General features: G+C 38.2%; 1 pseudogene; it reads left to right on the top strand.

Moving 5' to 3' along the window:
• The first annotated feature begins 891 nt into the window (after nucleotides 1-891).
• LOC109679862 (ATP-dependent RNA helicase DDX18 pseudogene) lies at nucleotides 892-21762 on the top strand (annotated as a pseudogene).
• The last annotated feature ends 978 nt before the right edge of the window (nucleotides 21763-22740 follow it).

The raw sequence follows: 22740 nt of genomic DNA, 5'->3' as shown, positions 1-22740 counted from the left end.
GCATTCTGTTGTAACAGGTGCTCCAAAAAATTTGAACAGATTTTAACCAGAGCTGTATGGGCTTTTTAATTAGCCTGGTTATTCAGCATGTGTAAAAAACATTAGGTATATGCTTAAAACATCATAGGGTCTAAAAAGCAAATGTTTCACATAGTCACTCTGTCTTTCTGGCTCCTCTCTGCTTTCTGCGATTATATTTGACGTATGTGCTTCTTTTATTACAGAATTTCCCCAGCTGAGGCAGGAGCACAACAAAGAAAAACCATTGATGATAGTAATAAAGTAAGAATTCCAGAAAACTGCTCTGTGGTTGCACAGACCCTGCACACTTTAATTAAACTCAAGCTAGATATGAATTAGAAGAGACCCTAACCCTTCTTGGACTGCCTGTTTTAAAAAATGTCATATGTTATATAAATTGACTATTACCAGAAAAATTTTTTTTCAATCTCTACAATATGCTAGGATAAACTTTTATTTAGGAGTTATGTTTAGGAGTTTGGGAGATAAATAATGACAAAACACAAGTAAATGTAAAAACAATAAAATAAAAGAAGAAAGAATGAAAAAAAATGACAAAACAAGTTCAATCCTGTCTGTATTTTAATTACTCTTCTAGATTATTACATTAATATAGACATTAGCTTGAGTACCTTTTTGCTTTTTTTTTTTATGTGCTAATGTCATATTTAGACTTTGGGATCTGACTTTGCAGTGTTAACTCATTGATCCATAAACATTTACTGACTATTATGTTGAATTTGTATGTGTATGTGTGTGTGAATTGTGTAGATAGAGGAATAAAACTGAGTTCTTATCTTTAAGGTATTTAAAAATCTATGTAAATTATGAAGTGGAATATATTTGCCACTCTAAGGTATTATAGGCACGATGGGGTTTGGAAAGTTGAGGAGATTTGCATTTGGTGAAACTGAGGCAAGTTTTATTGAAGCAGGTAATGTTTGATCTTGATCTTGAAAGTGGAGTAGAATTTGTAGTTGATAATAGGAGTTGGCATATGGTACTACATTACAGGCACAAAAGAAAGTACGTTGAGGTTGTGGAGTCATTGATTATAATTGTATGTTAGTGGCAGCAGTGTTTCATTTTTTAGATACACAAATGTAAGATATAGATGTTTTAAATCTAGCAGATAAAAAAATACCAATTGCTATGGCTTAGGGAGCACAACGTTCAGTGCCAGGGTTTATCTCAGTTGATGCTTATGACAATCTATAGGAGGAATCATTAGGCCCGATTTCTACATGAGGATACTTCTGAGAGAAGTTAAATAGCTTACTCAAGGGCATATGTTAAGCAAGCTATAGATCAGGATTTTGACTCAAACTCATCTATTACCTAACTATGGATATTTTTTTTTCATAACACTGCACCATCCCCTTGGTTTTAAAGCTCGAAGGAATCTTGTGAGTCTTCCTATAGATGTAATTCACTCACTTTTATTGGGACAAAAAATGGTTCTTGAAGGAGGCAATTCTCTTTATGTATTAAGTACAGACACACATACAGTAGAGACACAGACATACCTTGTATATAGATATGCATAGCTATAAATGTGCATCAGCATTTTATGGTAGAGGGTGACTAGGGTAAAAGAGTTGAAAAAGGATTCTTCGTAGATAGTAATGTCAGAAACACTGTTCTAACTCAAGCTCCCTCATTTGTAGGGAATAAATATGGAAAGTCCAAGTGAACTTGACTGCCTCACTCCTACTGTGTTACATTTAAAAAAATCTATTGTTAGGGACAAAAAGGCACATGAATCAATTTTCACCTTGCCAAGCTTAACAATCTCATGATGTCTCCCCTTTTAATTTGATTTCTTTCTGGGTTTTTAGGTGGGCTTATGTTCTAGTTTGAGTGACATGCTCCCTATGGGCTCATGTGTTAATGCTTGATCTCCAGCTGGTGACACTATTTTGGGAGGTTCTTGAAACTTAAGGAGGTTGGGCCTAGATGGAGTAAGTAGGTCACTGGTGGTGTGTCCTTGGAGGCTGTATCTTGTTCCAGGCTCCAGGTCTCTGAGCTTCTTGTCCACCACAAGTTCCTTGCCATGATGCTCACCACGCACTCTGAAGCAACAGAGCCAGGACTATGGGCTGAAACCTCTGAAACCGTGAACTAAAATAACTTCCCTCTAAGTTGTTCTCTCACAGAGATGCAAAAGTAACTAATATAATTTATTTACGCAAACATTTCACCCTGAAGCTATAAATAACTAAGTTTCAGCCACTTGGAGGTCAGCAACAAGCTGTGCGCTGGCTTTGGGGTTAAGTTTTAACCCTGGAACATGTTACTCAAGCTGCTGTATGCTCCTGAGTCCATCTGGGGCTCCTAGAACAGAGCCTGACAGCACCTAATAATTAGGTGCTCAGAACTACGAATCAATATATCAAAGACTAAGAACTCTTTGTCTTTTAAAATATTTAAGTATTAGTTAAACTTATTTCACATGGAAACCAGTGACACTGACTCATTTGCTGGCTGTCAGATATCTGCTCTCATGCTAAATGGGGGGGCCTGAGGTCTGGAAGAAAAGTCAGGCCCTCAGCAGAGCTTTTATCTTGGGGCCAAATTCTGTACTGGAGATCAGATTCTGTTGCTGTTAGTGGGCTTAGAAGCGGTGCCCTTCATTTGCTCAGGGCCAGAGGAGGGGTTTATCATTAAGGAATAAGTATTAACATTATAAAAGCTATATATGACAAACCTACAGCCAGCATTATACTTAATGGAGAAAAACTAAAACCATTCCCTCTAAAATCAGGAACCAGACAAGGATGCCCACTATCTCCACTCCTATTCAACATAGTACTGGAATTCCTAGCCAGAGCAAGTAGGCAAGAAGAAGGAATAAAAGGAATTCAAATAGGTAAAGAAACTGTCAAAATATCCCTATTTGCAGATGATGTGATCCTATACCTTAAAGACCCAAAAAACTCTACTCAGAAGCTTCTAGACATCATCAATAGCTATAGCAAGGTAGCAGGATATAAAATCAACATAGAAAAATCATTAGCATTTCTATACACTAACAATGAGCAAACGGAAAAAGAATATATGAAAACAATTCCATTCACAATAGCCTCAAACAAAATCAAATACCTAGGTGTAAACCTAACAAAAGATGTGAAAGACCTCTATAAGGAAAACTATACACTTCTGAAGAAAGAGATTGAGGAAGACTACAGAAAGCGGAGAGATCTCCCATGCTCATGGATTGGTAGAATCAACATAGTAAAAATGTAGATACTCCCTAAAGTAATCTACATGTTTAATGCAATTCCCATCAAAATTCCAATGACATTCATTAAAGAGATTGAAAAATCTACCCTTAAATTTATATGGAAACACAAGAGGCCACGAATAGCCAAGGCAATACTCAGTCAAAAGAACAATGCAGGAGGTATCACAATACCTGACTTCAAACTATATTACAAAGCAATAACAATAAAAACAGCATGATACTGGCACAAAAACAGACATGAAGACCAGTGGAACAGAGTAGAGGACTCAGATATGAAGCCACACAACTATAAGCAACTTATCTTTGACAAAGGAGCTAAAAATATACGATGGAGAAATAGCAGCCTCTTCAACAAAAACTGCTGGGAAAACTGGTTAGCAGTCTGCAAAAAACTGAAACTAGATCCATGTAGATCACCCTATACCAAGATTAACTCAAAATGGATCAAGGATCTTAATATCAGACCCCCAAACTCTTAAGTTGATACAAGAAAGAGTAGGAAATACTCTGGAGTTAGTAGGTATAGGTAAGAACTTTCTCAATGAAACTCCAGCAGCACAGCAACTAAGAGATAGCATAGATAAATGGGACCTCATAAAACTAAAAAGCTTCTGTTCATCAAAAGAAATGGTCTCTAAACTGAAGAGATCACCCACAGAGTGGGAGAAAATATTTGCCAGCTACACCTCAGACAAAGGACTGATAATCAGAATATACAGGGAACTTAAAAAACTAAATTCTCCCAAAACTAATGAACCAATAAAGAAATGGGCAAGTGAACTAAACAGAACTTTCTCAAAAGAAGAAATTCAAATGGCCAAAAAACACATGAAAAAATGCTCACCATCTCTAGCAATAAAGGAAATGCAAATTAAAACCACACTAAGATTCCACCTCACCCCTGTTAGAATAGCCATCATCAGCAACGCCACCAACAACAGGTGTTGGCGAGGATGCGGGGAAAAAAGAACCCTCTTACACTGTTGGTGGGAATGTAGACTAGTACAACCACTCTGGAAAGAAATTTGGAGGCTACTTAAAAAGCTGGACATCGATCTACCATTTGATCCAGCAATACCACTCTTGGGGATATACCCAAAAGACTGTGACACAGGTTACTCCAGAGGCACCTGCACACCCATGTTTATTGCGGCACTATTCACAATAGCCAAGTTATGGAAACAGCCAAGATGCCCCAGCACTGACGAATGGATTAAGAAAATGTGGTATCTATACACAATGGAATTTTATGCAGCCATGAAGAAGAACGAAATGTTATCATTCGCTGGTAAATGGATGGAATTGGAGAACATCATTCTGAGTGAGGTTAGCCTGGCCCAAAAGACCAAAAATCGTATGTTCTCCCTCATATGTGGACATTAGATCAAGGGCAAACACAACAATGGGATTGGACTTTGAGCACATGATAAAAGCTTTAGCACATAAGGGAGGGGTGAGGATAGGTAAGACACCTAAAAAACTAGCTAGCATTTGTTGCCCTTAATGCAGAGAAACTAAAGCAGATACCTTAAAGCAACTGAGGCCAATAGGAAAAGAGGAACAGGTACTAGAGAAAAGGTTAGATCAAAAAGAATTAACCTAGAAGGTAACACCCACTCACAGGAAATCAATGTGAGTCAATGCCCTGTATAGCTATCCTTATCTCAACCAGCAAAAACCCTTGTTCCTTCCTATTATTGCTTATACTCTCTCTACAACAAAATTAGAAATAAGGGCAAAATAATTTCTGCTGGGTATTGGGGGGGAGAGGGAGGGGAAGGTGTGGGTGGTAAGGGAGGGGGTGGGGGCAGGGGGGAGAAATGAACCAAGCCTTGTATGCACATATGAATAATAAAAGAAAAATGAAAAAAAAAAAAGGAATAAGTATTACAAAGCCCTTAAACAGTTTTACTTACACTCTTCCTACATGTCAACACTTACTTCATTAAATTAATTTGTTGACGATATGAGATTTTAAAAAGTCTACTGACATAAATAATTCTCTTTCAGTTAAGCTTTTATTTTGTGTGTGTGTGTGTGTGTGTGATGTTGGGGCTGGAACTCAGGGCATTGCATATGCTGGGCATTGCATATGCTAGGCAAGCACTGAACTGCCCACCAACCCCTTAATTTTTGTATAAACAATACTTTCACCATTCTCCCCTCTATCAAACAAGACTACAATAAAATATTTTCTTTCTACAACCTGCCTCCCATACATTTCTTTTGACCAATGTTATTACTTTCTTGGGTATCCTTCTAAAGTTTCATTATTATTATAAAACAAAAAAGAAGATATGCTTTTCTTTCTCAAACTGTAACTAGATAGTGGCTTCTGATGTGCAATGGTCCATACATTTTTTCCAAATAATTTGGAGATCCTCCATATTGGTATATTGAGAGTTCCTATTTTTTTTTCCTTAACAGCTGGATAATCTTCCATTAAATGAGTGCTCTTTATTAAACTATATCCTTTTTGACTGCCTTTTAGTTTGTTTTGTGCTGTTGCAAGTAATTCTGCAATTAATAAACATGTGTTGCTAATATGTGAGTAAGAATATTTGTAGGATAAATCCCCAGACATGAAACTTGTTGGGGCCTAGAGTGTATGTACTTGTGATGTGGACAATGTTGTTAAATTGTCCTATCTAGGAAGTGTGCCCATTTGTACTTATAGCAGAAATGTTATGATATTCTTCATAACCTTATAAAGTGTGTATCAACAAAGTTTTGCTTTGTTCCAGTCTGAGAAGTGAAAATGATATATCAATGTAAGGTTTAATTTTCATAGCTCCCATTCTGAGTGAGGTCAAATACCTTTTCATGTATTTAAAACCAGTTTTTAAAAAATGTGTGAAGTGTTTGATCGTGTCTTTAGCAATACTGAGTTGATCCTTTTTTCTTACTCATTTCTAGGAGCTCTTTATATAGTATAGTCTCTGACATGATGGGCATTCTCCTTTGACACCAATGCTTTTAAATAGTGAAAAATTAAAACATAGCACCCTATTTTTATATTTTACTAGCACAATGAATTAACTTTTCTGAAAAAGAGTATTTAGCATACTTCATCACACACTAATTTCTTATGTTACAAACAAACATCAAATAGAGCATTTACAAAGCAACTAAACCTATGAGAAGAATCATAGCACCTCATTTAGTGTTATTATATTTGCTTTGCCTCAGATAAACAAGCCTGTTGAGTACCAGGTGCTTGTGCTGGAGTAGAGGAAGTTTTGCAATTTGCTTCTCTAATGTTCCCTGACAAACAAATGACAGAAAGTCAACCTTGGAAGCCTGCTCTTTTTTTTTTTTTTTTTGCTAGCCAGGTACTTTAACATATGAGCCATGCCTCTGGCCCAAGCCTGCCCCTTATAACTGTCTATTGAGCAGGAAACCCTAGAAGGTTAAGTTCAGAGCTTGGCCAAAGTTTCTAGTATTTTGGGTTTGAAAAATATTGTTTATTATGTCTAAAACTTCTTACCATAGTTATCAGAGTAGCAAGGATTTCCATTTTTGACTGACATTCAGTTTCCCTGGTTGACTTATCTATATAATACATAGAATTGTATAAAATTCCTGCTTTATAGGTCAAAAATGGTTGACTATCAGCAGTCTTTTAATGGTTAAACTTATATTAAACAGCCAGATGAAGTTATAGAGGATTCATCTCTTACACCAAGAAGCCCAGCTTTTCAGCTGATTGCAAATCTTAGTAGCCCCGCAGGTCTCTGTAGGAAATTACTGAGCATCTTAGAGTACTTTTGAGGCAAGCTAGGACCGCAGTATGCAGAAGCCACCACAAGAGGGGGCATTTCTCTTTGAAATGTGAGGATTTTAAATGGTTTTTAGAATAAGAACCAGTGCAGGCATTCTGGGGGTGTGCCACCAAGTCAGCAATAAACATTGCATGTGGAAGGAGAACAGAGGGACAATGACTGTGTGCCCATTGCCTATCTCAGAGGAAACACTGCAGTTTGCTCTCTGGCAACCCAGAGTCAGTCATGCTGAAAACAGGCAAGTCAAAATGAAGGGAGATCACAACAGCAAGTCCATCTTGGTGGCCTAATTGTGGATTTGGTAGCCAGAATCAAAAAGTCAAAGATGGCAAGCAGAGCAGGTTAAAGATGTATCTCTTCCACATTTGAAAACATCATCTCCTTGGAAAAAAAAACTTAGGATGACCTAAGAAATTTGCATTTGCCTGTTGAACATCATTACTGTCTGGAATCTGACTGCCTTGCTGGACTAGCAATGGACCCCTCTGGCAGGATGTTGCATAGGCTATTATATTGGGCAGGCAATGCAAACCATTTGCTTTGTATTGGCACAGTTGCTAGTACCTTTAACTCAAAAGATGTGCAGCTCTTAATGAGCAGGAGGCCTGTCTTTTGTTCAATTCTGGAGGTTTGTTCTAAAGGAGAGACTAGGCTGCTCTCTCTAATGTGGGTAATGCCACAATGCAAATTGGTGCAGGACAAGGGGAGTCCAGACTTCTGGGACTGGCTTTTACAATCGATCTACAATTGACAAGGAAACATTGCAAGAACCAAGCTCTCTGAACGAGAGCCCTAGAAAATTTATTCGAGAGGTGATCTTCTTAGAATATTAAGAAACAGGGAAAAGAGAGAAAATTAATGAAACAAAATTTGACACGATTGTTTGACATTTAGCAGTCCTGGTCCATGTTCAACCTTGAGGTCAGTTTGAACTTGGAGGTTCTTGGGTTCGGTTACCAAATGGTTATAATTCAACAGAAACAATAAATAGGTAATCGTTTTTCTTCTGTGTGCCTCTTCTCCCCAGTCTCCACAACTATCCACACTAACTGGGGGCTTCTTTTAATGGTGGTTTGTTGGGATTTTCTCTCTTCCACCTCCAAAATAAGCTGTCATGTTTTCATTTGTCATTCTAAGAATGAAACGTGTTTTGTTTTTTAAAAAAATGTGCACTTCAGCTTATTTTTGTGGACAGGCATGAAAATGGCTGTTGTATCCACTGCAGCCAGTGCAGGCTGCCCTGTCTCATGCTAAAAGAAGCAATTTACCAGCAACAGTAACACTGCTGCCAGCATTGGCTCCTCAGTGCATTCTCAGTGAATTGCCACGTCTATCATATTTGAGAAGAAAATGGCAAAACCAAAAACAAAACCCCCACAAAAAACAGAAGAACAGCCAAGAAATGCAAGAAGGGGGATTTGGGCCAACCTTTGATAAAGACAGAGATAAATGGCTGACTAGATTGCTCAATCACTTATTAAAAAAAAAAAAAAATTCAGGTGAGCCGTGAACAAAGAACTGTCATTTGCCCTTGGAGCTGTTTTGAGTTCTTATAGCCCAGAGATGAGTAATATTCAAAGAATGGGTCTGTATATTTTATGTGTATGTTCTACAAAACTATATAATAAATGTTTTGTTTTTCTTTTTGTAGTAAGCACTCAGTAAATGTGTTATTAAGCCAATGAAATAAAAGGACTCATTCCTAGGGTACTCTACTGCACATAGTGTGTGATGGTCACTTCTTATGATAACTACAGTAAGTAGGGACTGAGAGGTAGATAGGAAGCCATGACTTATTAGAGAAAAGTGGGTGTGAGGCAGTTGATGGGTTTCTACCTCCAGGTCCTAGAAATATGAGCCATGGCTTCCTCCTCCCTACAAGTCTATTGTCATGCCAAGACTGAAACAAGGGAAAGAGATACCTGTTAGAAGCAAAAAAGAGAATTTATAAGGACACAGAGATCGTGGGGTGACAGAGAGACACCCTTAGAACAATCTGGAGGCTACTTTTAAATTTTCCTAGGAGACTACTCTTACCACATTTCTTCATGCTATTCTATTAGCAAAGAGGAAGAACCAACCAGCCCTTCTGTGACAAAGAGCCACATGGGGCCAAAGTTAGAGTTCAGAGGCTCCAGTCAAGGTGTGTGTTCTGAATTGTAATTCAGGCTTTGCTTGCCGCCAGCACTAGCAAGACCTGGTTGTAAGCATTTACAACTGAAAGGGAAATACTACATCTACTCTGCTGGTCTTAGGGTTTTTTTATTGTTGTTTCTTTTCTTTATCTTGCTCCAACATTTCAAAATGACCTTTTATTCCACTTCCCTTGAAATGGAAAGAAGTTTTAGTTTAGGGTATTTCATAGGAATGTGGGCTTTCTTAGAACACAAGAATTTTGGAAATTCTAAAGTCCTCTTGGTGAGGTTAGCAAGTTATCTGTGATAGTATGAGCATTTTCCAAAAGGACTTGGAAGAAAGGGGACATGGGTGAGGTTTGTTTCATCATACAACTCATTGGATCAGTGTAAGACTGAGATTCTTACCAATTTATCTAGACAGAAAGTGAGCAGTTAGAAGGAAGGCCTACAGTAGTGTTTCGTTCATTCATTTTGTGGGGGAGATGGTGCCCCTCTTGGATGCTTTTGAAGAACACTGAAGCACTAGGTAAAAATGGAATACAGTTCTCAGATGACGTGAATGTGTCTTTTTATCTCTATGTGAAATCCAAGTCTTAAAAGTAAATTGTGTTCTGCCGTGGAGCTCTCCTTCATGGAACTCTTATGTAAATGTTAGGCTTCATGATCAAGGATCAGGACCAGATGGATTTCTCCTCCTGGATCCATACCACTGATGCTGTGTCTTCTGTTTAGGGTGCATCCTAAAAATCAGGACATATTGCTATTATAGCATCACAGCCATGGATATGTGTTTTTGGTTGAATTAGAGAGGCCTCTGCATCTTTTCCAAACATTCCCCATATTTGTCCTGACAATTGCTTTACATTAGTAAGTAAGCGTTTAACAGCCTTTGACCATCTATTTTCTATGTGCTTTTGGGTTTCTAGCTTGATGTCTGCCTCAGGAATTGGAGAGCCTGGGGACAATTTGAATACTCATACGTTGTGTAAGGATGGTGAGGGTGTGCATCTATGAAGATATAGTTTCTTTGGAGACTTCAATGAGGATAGAAGTTTGTTCCTCCTAAGCAGAATGAGAGATTCACAGTGGCATGAGGGGACTTTCCAATTTCATGGGAACTATACCTGGACTTTAAATACTACACGTTTCTGCTGAGATCTAGAGAGTTCCAAGAGGAATTTGAGTGAATGAAGGAATGTTGAATCTCTGAGGTTAGAAGTCTAGAGCTACAAGCTTTCAGGTCAACCCTTCTAATAAAAACCTAAGGCAAGAGCTGTGCTGTCACTACTTGGAACTCTCCCTGCTTGGAGTGTCTGCCCATTCTTTCCCCCACATCCTACCTGGCTTCACTGACTCTAGGACAAGTCCTTGTTCCAAGCTATGCCTAACCTTCTTTGACCTATGCCATGCCTCTGTGCAATCCCTTGCCAGCTTTGCTTTCTATGTGTCTCCATTGCCTGCCTCAGAAAAGACTAGCAGCTTACCTCCCACAAATACACTTCTATTTCTTTTGCTATGGTACAAAACATACATTCTCCAATGAAAAGTGTAAAGATGATATTTGAAAATAAAAACCTAAAGTGTGATGGACTAGGAAGTTGTCCTTGTTCTAGATGCGAACAAGCTTAGCATCAGATGAGAACTCAGGCACTCATGGATATCCTCTACAGGCTACCTTGTGATGTTTAGTTCTGTGACATTCTGTGAATACATATTATTGTTGCCATCTTACTGTTAAGGAAACTGAGGCTTAACAAGGGAGTGTAATTCATCCAGCTCACATAATCAGTAAGAAGCCTGGTTTGAGAAAACTCCACCAAAAAACTCCTAGATACCATAAACAGCTTCAGCAAAGTAGCAAAATCAATTTACAAAAATCAGTAGCCTTTCTATATATCAACAATGAACAGACTGAGAAAAATACAGGAAAACAATTCCATGTATAATCATGTAGCTTCAAAAAATACCTAGGAATAAACAACACAGGAAGTGAAAGACTTCTACAATAAAAACTACAAGCCATTGAGAAAGAAATCAAAGAAGACTATAGAAGATGGAAAGGTCTCCCATTTTCATAGATTGATAGAATCAATATTGTGAAAATGGCTATATTACCAAAAGTAATCTACATGTTCACTGCAATCCTCATCAAAATTCCAATGACATTCATCACAGAGATTGAAAATCAACCCTAAAGGTCATTTGGAAGTACAAAAGATGGCAAATAGCCAAGGCAATAGAGAACAAAAAGAGCAACACTGGAGGTAACACAACACCTGACTTCAAACTATTCTACAGAGCCATAGCAATAAAACATGGCACTGGCACAAAAACAGACATGAAGACCAGTGGAACAGAATAGAAGACCCAGATATGAATCTATGCAGCTATGCTCACCTGATTTTTGACAAAGGTACCCAAAACATATGATGGAGAAAAGACAGCCTCTTCAACAAATATTGCTGGGAAAACTGGATATCTGCATGCAAAAAACTGAAACTAGATCCATGTTTATCACCCTGTACAAGTATCAACTCAAAGTAGATTAAGGACCTTAATATAAGACCTAAAACTTTGAAGCTAGTGCAGGAAAGAGCAGGGAATACAGTGGAATTAATGGGCATAGGCAATGACTTCCTCAGTAGAACTCAAATGGCTTAGCAACTAAGAGAAAGGATGGACAAATGGGACTACATGAAACTAAAAATTTCTACACAACAAAAGAAATGGTCACCAGATTGAAGAGGCTGCCTGCAGAATGGGAGAAAATTTTTGCCAGCTATATAGCCGACAAGGGATTAATAAACAGAATACATAGGGAGTTCAAAGAACTAAACTCCCCCAAAATCAATGACCCAATGAAGAATGGGCAAATGAACTGAGCAGAGCTTTTTCAAAGAAAGAAGTCCAAATGGGTAAAAAAAAAACACATGAAAAACTGCTCACCATCCTTGGCTATAAAGGAAATGCAAATCAAAACCACTTTTAAGATTCCACCGCACTCCTGTTAGAATGACTACCATCAAGAACACAAAGGACACCAGGTGTTGGTGAAGATGAGGGGAAAAAGGAATCCTCATTCACTGCTGGTGGGAATGCAAGCTGGTGCAACCACTGTGGAAAACAGTATAGAGGCTGCTCAAAAAACTAAAAATAAAACTGCCACATGATCCAGCAATACCACTCCTAGGGATATACCCAAAAGAATGTAAGTCAAGATACAATAAAGACACTTGTACACCAGTGTATATTACAGCACTATTAATAATAGCCTAACTATGGAAACTACCCAGATGCCCTACAACTGATGAATGGATGAAAAAAATGGAGTTTTATTCAGCCATAAGGAAGAATGAAGCCACATGATTTGAAGGTAAATGGATGCAATTGGAGGGCATAGCATGTTAAGTGAAGTAGTAAGCCAGGCTCAGAAAGGCAAAGGCTGCATGTTTTCTCTCATGTGAAGAAGATAGACACACACAGATATAAGCAATATTAGGAGAAACTAAGGGGAGGTCACTAATGGGAGAGGAAGGGTAAAAGAAGGAAGTTAAGAAGATGACTATAGGTGATGTAGTTTCTATACAAGAAAGAATATAGAATTTTTAAACCTGTTGAAATAACCATACAAGAGGAAATAAGGTAGAAAAGAAGAAAAATAGAGGGCATGACCCAATTCAAATTATAATACATGGAAATACATACATGGAAAAGTCACAAGGAAATTCCCTTAGGGCTATCTTAAACAAACACAAATACCTTTTTTCAAACATGGAGAACAGAACAAAAAAACCCCCAAAAATGGAGAATAGGAAGGTAAAAATAGGTCCTGTCTGGGGGATGATAAATGTAGTGGAAATATTATGTACTTGTTATGAAAATTGAAAAATGAGACCTGTAGAAACTATTCCTGGAATGGGGGGAGGCAGAATAAAGGAGAATGATTGGGGGGGGGGGTGAATTCAACAATGAAGTATTGTAAGAACTTTTGTAAGTGTTACAATGTACCCCCAGTACAACAATAATATAATAGAAAGAAAAAGGAAAAAAAAGAAGGCTGGTTTGAATCCAGTTCTGCTGGACTCATATGAGCATTAGGTTTCATGCTCAAGTACCCGGCACCAGGAACCACAATGATGCTATAGGAGAGGAGGAGAAATTCCTGCAGTGGATGGTGATTAGGTATGACTAGTTGCATCATAAAGATTTTTCCATGTATGTAAAACAATTTTTGCATTTTTTTTTTGACAATGTTCAAGAATGTTTTTTCTTGCTTATTTCCCATTCCTTTTTGGTTTTATCTTTCTTACAATATTGGGGATTGAACTCAGGGCCTCCCTCTTGCTAGGCAAGTGCTCTACCACTTTAGCCACACCCTCAGTCCTTTTTAGTTTTTTTTCTTAGATAGGGTCTTTTTGGTTAGCATATAATAGTTGTATAGGGGGAATACATTGTGATATTTACATATGTGCTTACAATACATCTTAATTAGATTCACCCACCCATTGGTCTTCCTCATTCTCTCTCCCCCACTTCTTAGAACAATTTCAGCTCTTTTCATTCTTCTATTTTCATACATGAATACAGAATTACATCCACCATATTCACTCCCCTTCACCCTTTCTTATGCCCTCCTCCCTCCCATTGGTACCCCACTCCTGGAAAGGAACTGTTTTGCCTTCCTGTTCTTCACTTTTTTAAAGTGTATAGTCCAAGCGAGTTTCACCTGGTATTTCACACATGTGTATATGGTGCTTTAACCAGATTAACCCCTCCATTCCTTACTTTTCCTTTATTGCCCTGCTCCCCTATTATTCAACAGTGCATTGTGTTATATTATCTTCATACATAGATGGAATGTTTCAATATTTTTCACTTTCTAACATTCTCAGATAGGGTCTTGCACAACTTTGTCCAGGCCCACCTTGGACTGTGATTCTACAAACTCTACCTCCCAAGTAGCAGGGATTACAGATATGTACCACCACGCATGGTCATCCCATTCTTTTATTTGGATTGCTTTGTCCTTTATTTCCCCCAAACTATCACCTAAACTAAGCTTTTCAAATGTGATAATACCTTTTCATAAGGTCTCAGGAATGTTTTGCATTGCTGGGCTATTTTGTTCTAGAAACAGAGATAGCATAACTAATCTTGGATTCAAGAAGAGGCTTTGAAATATTGGGAAGATAAAATAGAATTGCACCACAAATTCCTGCCCTCTCCTCCACTTCAATAGCAACCTCCTTTGCTGGTCCCCTTGCTGGCAGGACTGATGCTGGCCCCCCCTTCCACCTTGGACCCTAACCACATTAAGCCCATCAATGATCAATCCATTTGTTCTCCTCCTTCCACAAAAGGAAATATATTATTCACGGGTAACATTTCTCTCCTCTACCTTTGTGTTTCATCTATACTGTAGACACTGTGCTACTGGCTATTTTGGTGACTCACACGTGAAATTACTCCATTGTTATCAGACATTAACAGGGCTCAGGAACACATCTGTATAGCAGCTCTCCATTCTGCTTAGAACACCAACTGTTCTTAAGTGGCTCTCAACTGACCTACTTCAGTAAAAAGCTGGCAGAACCTCTGTTCTATTCGCTGGGGGAAGCGACTTCCCTCTTGTTAAATGTCCTACTGAGCACCGAAACCTTCTCTGAGGCCTAGTGATAGGCCTCATCTTTTCTCCATGCTGTCTTTGATCATCAGCACCAACAAAGTGGAGCTATATTCTAAGAGCTACAGCCATATCTTTAATGGGTTGGGTCTCTTCTATAGTACTTCAAGACTAAGATCCATGGGAGATGGAACTTAGGGTCTATTTCTGTACCAATCAAATCCTGTTTAAAATGGTGCCTCCATCTTCTGGGGAGCAACATGTAGCTTTTTAAATTTAAGTAAGTATAAATTAAAATCTCTATTACGTCAACCACAGTTGCAGTACTCAACACCCATCGTGGAGTAACTACTGTATTAAACAGCAGAGTGATATTTTCATCATCTTAGAAAATCTGGCAAATTAGTACTTGTATAATTAGAATACAAGATGACTTTTTTTTTTTGAGTACCTGTTACATTCCAGACTCTGTTCTCAGCACTTTATGTGTATAAATTTTCTTACTCTTTATAACAAAGCTATGAAATATGGGTTAGATAGTGTTGACCTGAGGATGCTCCTGTAGGGAAGTCCTCATGTAACAAACTGTAACATAATACAGTATATAAAATAACTGAGAGTCTAACATTGCATACTTTTGTAACAAAGAGCTAAGTTTCAGCCAATCACAGAAGCCAAGTCTTAGTCAATCTCAGGTGGCCAAGTGATCAGACCACATTTAAATGAGGCAAAGGTACAGCTGTAACCAATCAAGTTGTTCTGTTCCCTCACGTCTGTTTCCTGTCCATAAATGCTGCCTGTTCCCTTTGTGGAGTGGAGTTCTCTGAATCTCTTTGTGTTCTGAGGGCTGCCTGAATGGTGAATTGTTCTTTGCTCAATTAGACTCTGTGAAATTTATTTTGTCTAAAGGTTTTGTTTTAATAGTACTATTATCTGTATGAGTTTAGATGAGCAGACAGGCACAGAGAGCCTAGTTACAATACAAATACACTCACATTAGATCCTAACTATGTGGAATAGAAAGACAAACACTGGCAGTCTATCTCCACAGTCCAAACTCTGCGCCTCTTGTTTCTTACATTCGATGCATTAGGAAGAGATTGAGCTCTGAATCACCTTTGATGTAAACAAATGTTTTCATTTAAAAAGAATGAAGGACTATTAATCTGGTAATCGTCACTCCTCTGCCCTTCCCAGCCTGTACGCTGTTTTAGCAGATGGCTACCCTTCCATTTTCTAAGAAATGAGACAGAACAACTGGTTCCGTCAGCCTCTCTCTTTGCTACCTGAATATGGCCATGTTTCTTCATCAATTTTTGTCTCTTTTACCCCTGTCTCCAGCTGGGGAAGGCTAATTCCTTACTGACCTGTCTGATCTTGTCCTCTTCCCACCCCACCCAACGTGCTATTATTTACTCTTTTTCGCTTTAACTTCAAGTTTTCCCTCCTGTAAGATTCTTTGTCCTTGCAGAAAGCAATGCAGTGTCTCTCTCCCAATTTCTATGTTTAAATATTCAGGCTAACCTTGAGTCTTTTAGGATGTGAAAGGCATCTAATCTGAGGGGTCCTTTAGCACTCTATCACATAGCCTTGGCCCAGACCAGTCTAACATCCCTCTGCAATACTCCCACCCACTGCCTTCTGCTCACCTCCACACAGTTAACACCACTCTGTTGACAGAAGTATTTGCATTTCAATTTTATCCACTAAATTGTTTGTTTACTGCTTGAGAGTAAGGATCAAGTTCTAATTATTTTTGGATCTCACCAACTAGTACAAGGGCACTGAATAAATGTTGATTGGAAAATAGCCATTTATTATAAAAAGAAAACACAACAAACACTTAAACATGTCAGCTTTCTTTGGACTCTATTTCCTCCTCTGATATTGGCTTCTGATATTTTATCTTCAAAATTCTTGAAAAACTGATCTGTATGGTTCTTAATCATCTCCAATTAATCTTTGTCTTCTTTTAATTTGGCCTCTTTCTCCATAGAAAAAATGATTTACTAAACACAAATGCAAGTCTATGTCTCAATGCTATATTTTTGAAGTTTAAAGTTTTTGTTATTTGATCATTCCTTGAAACTCTCTTCTCCCTTAAATTTTGTTCACCTCAGCATTTGGATTCCCATTGCTCCTTGGTCTTCTTGACTAGCTTCTGACCTTCCACCACTTATTAATTATGGACATTCCTTAAGTGTTAGGACATTTTCTCCTTCTCTTTGTGATGTTATAAATTTCTATGACTCCAATTATTTTCTCCATGGGAACGATTCTTCCATTTATATTCCAATCATGTTCTTTCTTTCTTAGCATCTCTACGTCCTGCTGGTTCTTGAAACTTAACACTTGTAAACTAAATTAATCATTTGTGCTGTTAAACTTGTTCCTCTTCTTGAGTTTCCAACTTCGTTCAATGGCATTGCTATTCTGTATTGCCATATTTCAATCTCACTCATCTCTGATGTCTTCATAGCTCCATCAGACATACCCAGGAGGTTGTTGTATCCTGCTGGGATTTCCTTTGAAATTGTTCTCATGTCTCCTTTCACATGGTTGCTTTCATAATCAAGACCCTTATTTGCTCTTGTTTGGACTATCAAAATAATCTTTGAGCAATTTATCTTCCCCTGCCTTCTTGTGCACCTTTCACACCACTGCCAGAGAAATCTTCTCAAACAACTCTGATTATACATGATTATGCATTTTCCTCTTTCAAATTTCTTTAATAAAAATTCCATACCTACTTAATGAAATGCATAGCATTTACTTAACAGTCAAGGACCACATATAACCACCTTTCTTTTTCATTTTTATCTTCCATTGTTCTCCTGCATATAACTATAAAACTTGAATGTTCTATTGCTTCCCAAAATACTTTATAGGCTTTTACATCCACATATATATTCTCTTTTTTGCTTAAGTTGTCCTAGCCCATCTCTCCCATTGTCTTTACCTTCATTTCTGTTTACTAAGTGCCTCCTTTTTTCCAATACCCTGTTCAAATGCCATCTGCTTCATAAAGCCTTTCCTGATGACCTCACCCAGGAATGATTACTCCTCCTCTGAAGTCCCACAGCATTCTGTCTAACCTTATGAGATACCCGGCTTGTGCTGTCACCTGATTTTATGCTTCTATGAGATGGTAGTTCCCTGACTATGAGTGCATGCCTAATTCATCTTCAAGTTCCTCATAATTTTGTTGGGTCCATATTTGCTGAATAAGGGAAGCCCCTAGCTTTTACACTTTTTTTGTCTAATGTATTGCACTAGCATCTCTGTTGTGAACATTTCAGCAGGATTAAATAAAGAAACTCAAAATCTGTCACTTAAGTAATGGTTGGAAGCTCTGTGGTATGTCTGTCATTTGATCTTTCTTAAATTCATCTTGGATAGTAAAAGAGTATAGGTAATAAATCAAAGTTTGAAGAAGAGTTAGATCACAATCTTGACTTCATCATTAGGCTTCTATACCATGCACACATCCTTTCCATTTTGGAGCTGGGAATAGCATTCATCTTTCTTCAAAGGGAATTGGTATCACAGTGCTGCTTCAGAGAAGCCATGGTAACAACTACAAATTGTCTTGACACTTTAAAGTGCTAAGACCATGTGGTCATCACTTTAGCTCACTGTGCTCTCTTCCCTCTGGATTCTCATGACTACTTCCCTATCCCTCTAACTTATACCTACTGTAATGGAGTGAATGATAGCCCTGAAAACGAGTTTCCACATCCTGATCTCTCAAACCTGTGGCTATTAACCTCTATGGTAAAAGAAGGAATGTTCCCTCACCCGGCAAAAGTTGTGATTGGGGGAGACGATGCACTTATCCTAGGTTAACTGCCATCACGTGTGTCCTTATAAGACAGACAGACAAGGCAATGTGAAGATAGAAGCGAAAACCAGAATGAGATACCTACAAATCAAGGAATACCAGCACTGTCAGCAGTCATCAGAAGCTAGAGAAGCTAGGTAATAATTCTCCCCTAGCGCCTCTAAAGGGACATGGTCCTGACAGCACCTTGATTTTGGACATTTGACCTTCAGAACCGTGAAAGAAAGTGTTTCTGTTTTAAACCTTCACATCTGTGGTAATTTTGCACGGCAGCTCTCGGAAATGAACTTTCCTATCTCACCCTAAGATACATCTTATAATGTTTTTTAATATTTGTATCCATGCCTTAATTCTCTTCCAAGTCACTTGAAGAGTGAGCAGTACTGTGTTTGAACTTTTTTTTGTTGTTGTTTCAATAGTTGTTTATTGACACTTGACTGTGTGCTAGGTACTCTTTTTAGGTCCCAAGGTTATAAAAACAGTTAAGATTTCATTCTTGCCCTCAGCAAAGTCATGGTCTTTAAAGGAGAAAGGAAGTCTAAGAGAAGGGTAGGAAAAGGAGGCTTCCTAGAGGCAATGACATTAAACTGAGTTCCAAAGTTTGAACTGGTGTTAACTAAATAGGAGATGAAAGAATTTTAGACAAAAAAAAAAAAAAAAAAAAAGACAGTGTGGATCAAGTCACAGAGGCCAGCCCTTGTGATGAACTTTGTGTGTAGGGAGCAGGAGTTGCTTGATCCCTGGTGGTGGTGATAATGATGGAGTCGTAGCTGGAAACTGAGGGAAGGATCAGGTCAAAGAGGGCTTCAAATATTAAGGTGAAGAGAGGAATCTTCACTTTTAAGCTCTAAGTTAAACCACACATTGTGATTCTAATACATAGTAGGTACTCACTGGATGTTCCCTGATTGACGCTATGTGAAAATGGACTTAATTGATAATAAAATCTAATAGCATTGTTGCTTAAAATTTTTGTTTTCTGATTGAACAGATGTTTACATCTGTTGGTTATTATCCGTGTGAGTATGATGAGGTTGGTATAAATAAAATTTTCAGATACATGGTTTTAAGTAGAGAACAGTATCAAGAATATATCACAAAAAGATTGTTCAGTGTCATGTGTACAAGTTAGAGACTCTGGGAGAACTGAGCAGCCTTGGAGTGGCATCTCTGTGAGGTGCTTCTCCAACACGTCTTACCAACTGAAGAAACTCCAGAGCAAGAAGGAGAAGTGGAACCTCACACTGTGGCAGTGAAACCTAAAGCAATAGGGTGAGCTACAGACATGAGCCTAGTAGATGAGCCTAGTAGGAGATGTGTCTGAGGAAACAGTCAGTAGTAGAAAAGTTCTTAAAAATCCATCACACATTTTATGAATATGGGCTTATTAAAAGTCCCAAATAGAGATACGTCAATAGAGGCAGTGGAAAATGTAAAAATTTTAAAAAATTCACAACCCAGAAACCCACCATGTGAACCAAAGATAAGCAGCAAAACAGTGTCCTAGTTCAGAACTGAAGAAGGAGGAGAGGGAGGCGGAGGTGGAATGTGAGGAGGCAGGAAAAATGGTGAATGATACTGGGCCTCATACAAAGAAAAAAAAAAAAAAACAGCAAAAACCAAAAACAGAAGAATCTGAAGAAGCCACTGGGGCTCATGAAGAATCAGAAAACACAGAGGAGTGTCAGATAATAAAGAAGATGACAGCAAAGTGCCCAGACTGACCTCAGACTGACAGGAGTTTTGAGGGTACTTCATTTGCTTCTCTAACACATCCAATCAATAAAACACTCTGAAGGCAACAAAAGAAATGGGCTTTATGAACTATGGAAGTTCAATATAAAAGTGTCAGACCATTTCTGGAAGGCAGGGATCTATTAGTAACTGCAAAATCTGGCAGTGCCCAAACCCTGGCACTTCTCATCCATGCAGTTGAACTCACTGTTAAGTTAAAGTTTATGCTCAGGAATGGAACAAGAGTCCTTGTTTGCTCACCTTCTAGAGAACTGGCTATGCATACATTGAATGTTCCTGAGAATCCCATCCAATGACTCCCTGTCCGATTATTGCTTAGGTTGGTCTTAACTTGTAGGTTGGTTTGAAGAGTAGTTAAAGCAAATTATTAAACTTCTGCCAACACACAGACAGACCATTCTCTTTTCTGCCACACAACTTGAAAAGGTGAAGACCAGGCAAAGACTTCTCTGAAAAAATGAAAAAAAAAGGAGCCATTGTACATTGGTATTGATGATGGTAAATGTAATTTGACAGTGAATGACCTTAAGCAGGGATCTGCTGTTTGTCTCTTTGCAAACAGATACCTTCTGCACTTTGCATTCCTTGAAAAGGGCCAAAAGAAGAAACGGGTGGTGTTTTCATCCTATAAGGTCATGAAATAGCACTGCTAGTTGCTACACTGTATTGATATTTGTCTATTTGGGCTACACATGGAAAGTAGGAGCAAAATATGCATACAACCACTTTTTTCCAGTTCAGCAATGCAGACTCAGGAGTATTATTGTGACTAGACATGGCAGGGCCAGGGCTGGATATTCTGAAGATGACTGGATTGTTTAGTATGACCCTCCAGGTGACCCTAAGGGATATATGTTCATCCTGTGAGTAGAACAGCCAGAGGCCTAAATGGAGGAGGACATGTCTTGCTCATTTTTCATCCAGAAAAATTGGTTTTCTCTTATTACTTGGAGCAATCCAAGGTTTCATTAAGTGAATTTGACAGTTCCTGGTGTAAAATTTCTGACATTCATTATTGGCTTGAAAAACTGATAGAAAAGAATGACTTTTTTCATAAGTCAGCCCAGGAGACATGAGCCATACCTGCCAGCAATCGTTCTTTTTCTCCGAAACAAATCTTTAATGTTAACTTAAATTTGCCTAAACTTGCTGTGTTACTTAACTTCAAGATGCCTTTTTTTGTTGGTCTAAACATGAACAGCATTGGAGGCAAGCATAAAAAGAGAGAAAAAGGCAGTGGATTTGGCTACCAGAAAACCAAGAAAGTGGAATCCAAAATCTTTAAAACATTAGCAAAAAATCACCCAATAGCAGCAGTTCTCTCACTGAAGACACACTCTGCTTTCCCTCTTGAATAACTTTGTCCTGAAATGGACTTTTCCCCTTGTTATAACAAAACAATTTTTGTAGATGCTTGAATTTAGATTGATTTAATAAAATTATAAGTTGACTTGGGTTTGCAAGCATTGAGCACTGTTATTCCAGTAAGTCTCTCTTTTTTTCCTTTATTTTATTTTATTTATTTTATTGTTGTGCTGGGTAGGGGTACATTGTGGCATTTATAGAGGTTTTTACAATAGATCATACTTGAATTCACCCCCTCCAACATTCTCCTTTATCCCTTCCTCCCTCCATTTGAGAAATAGTTTCAACAGGTATCTTTTTTCTGTTTACATCCATGTGTACATAGTATTTGCACTATATTGCACCCTCTTACACACTTTCCCCACTTCCTCCCCCCTCCACTGGTATCAAGCTCCCCCCGCCCAGGCAGGGCCTGTTCCTCCCTCCTGTTCTCTGATTTCAGCAAGTCTCTTTTTAATTTGGGGGGAACTTAAAACAGACTTCAGTTTCTCTTGGTTGTCCAAAGGTAAAGCAAGAAATCTTTCTGTCTTTGTTTTGATGATAAGATATTTTAATTTTAAATATCCTTTACCAATTTATGTGATTATTACTTTTTGTTTTGTTTTTTTATTTTTTTTTTTTTGTGACAGGGTCTTGCTATGTAGCCAAAGCTGGCCTTGAACTTGCAATCTTCCTGTGTCAGCCTCCCAAGTGCTAGAGCTACAGGTGTGTGCTAATATGCCTGGCTGTGTCATTGTTTTAACAAACATAAATACTTTTATACCTTTAAAAATAGAAATATCTTAGTATCAAGATGAAACTCCAAGTTTTCTGTATTGTGAAAAGTGAGACCTTATTTTTGAGAGGAGAGCAAATATCATTGTTTATCTGGCCTATCCACTGCAATAAAGTTGGAGATATTATTTAGGCAATGAGAGATAGACTGCTGTCACTAAGTGTGTGAGTCAGACTTTTTGCCACTGTGACAAAAT

The sequence above is a fragment of the Castor canadensis genome, chromosome 4, assembly GCF_047511655.1.
Source record: "Castor canadensis chromosome 4, mCasCan1.hap1v2, whole genome shotgun sequence".
NCBI classification, from domain to species: Eukaryota; Metazoa; Chordata; class Mammalia; order Rodentia; family Castoridae; genus Castor; species Castor canadensis.
This window is presented reverse-complemented; position numbering and strand designations above follow the sequence as displayed.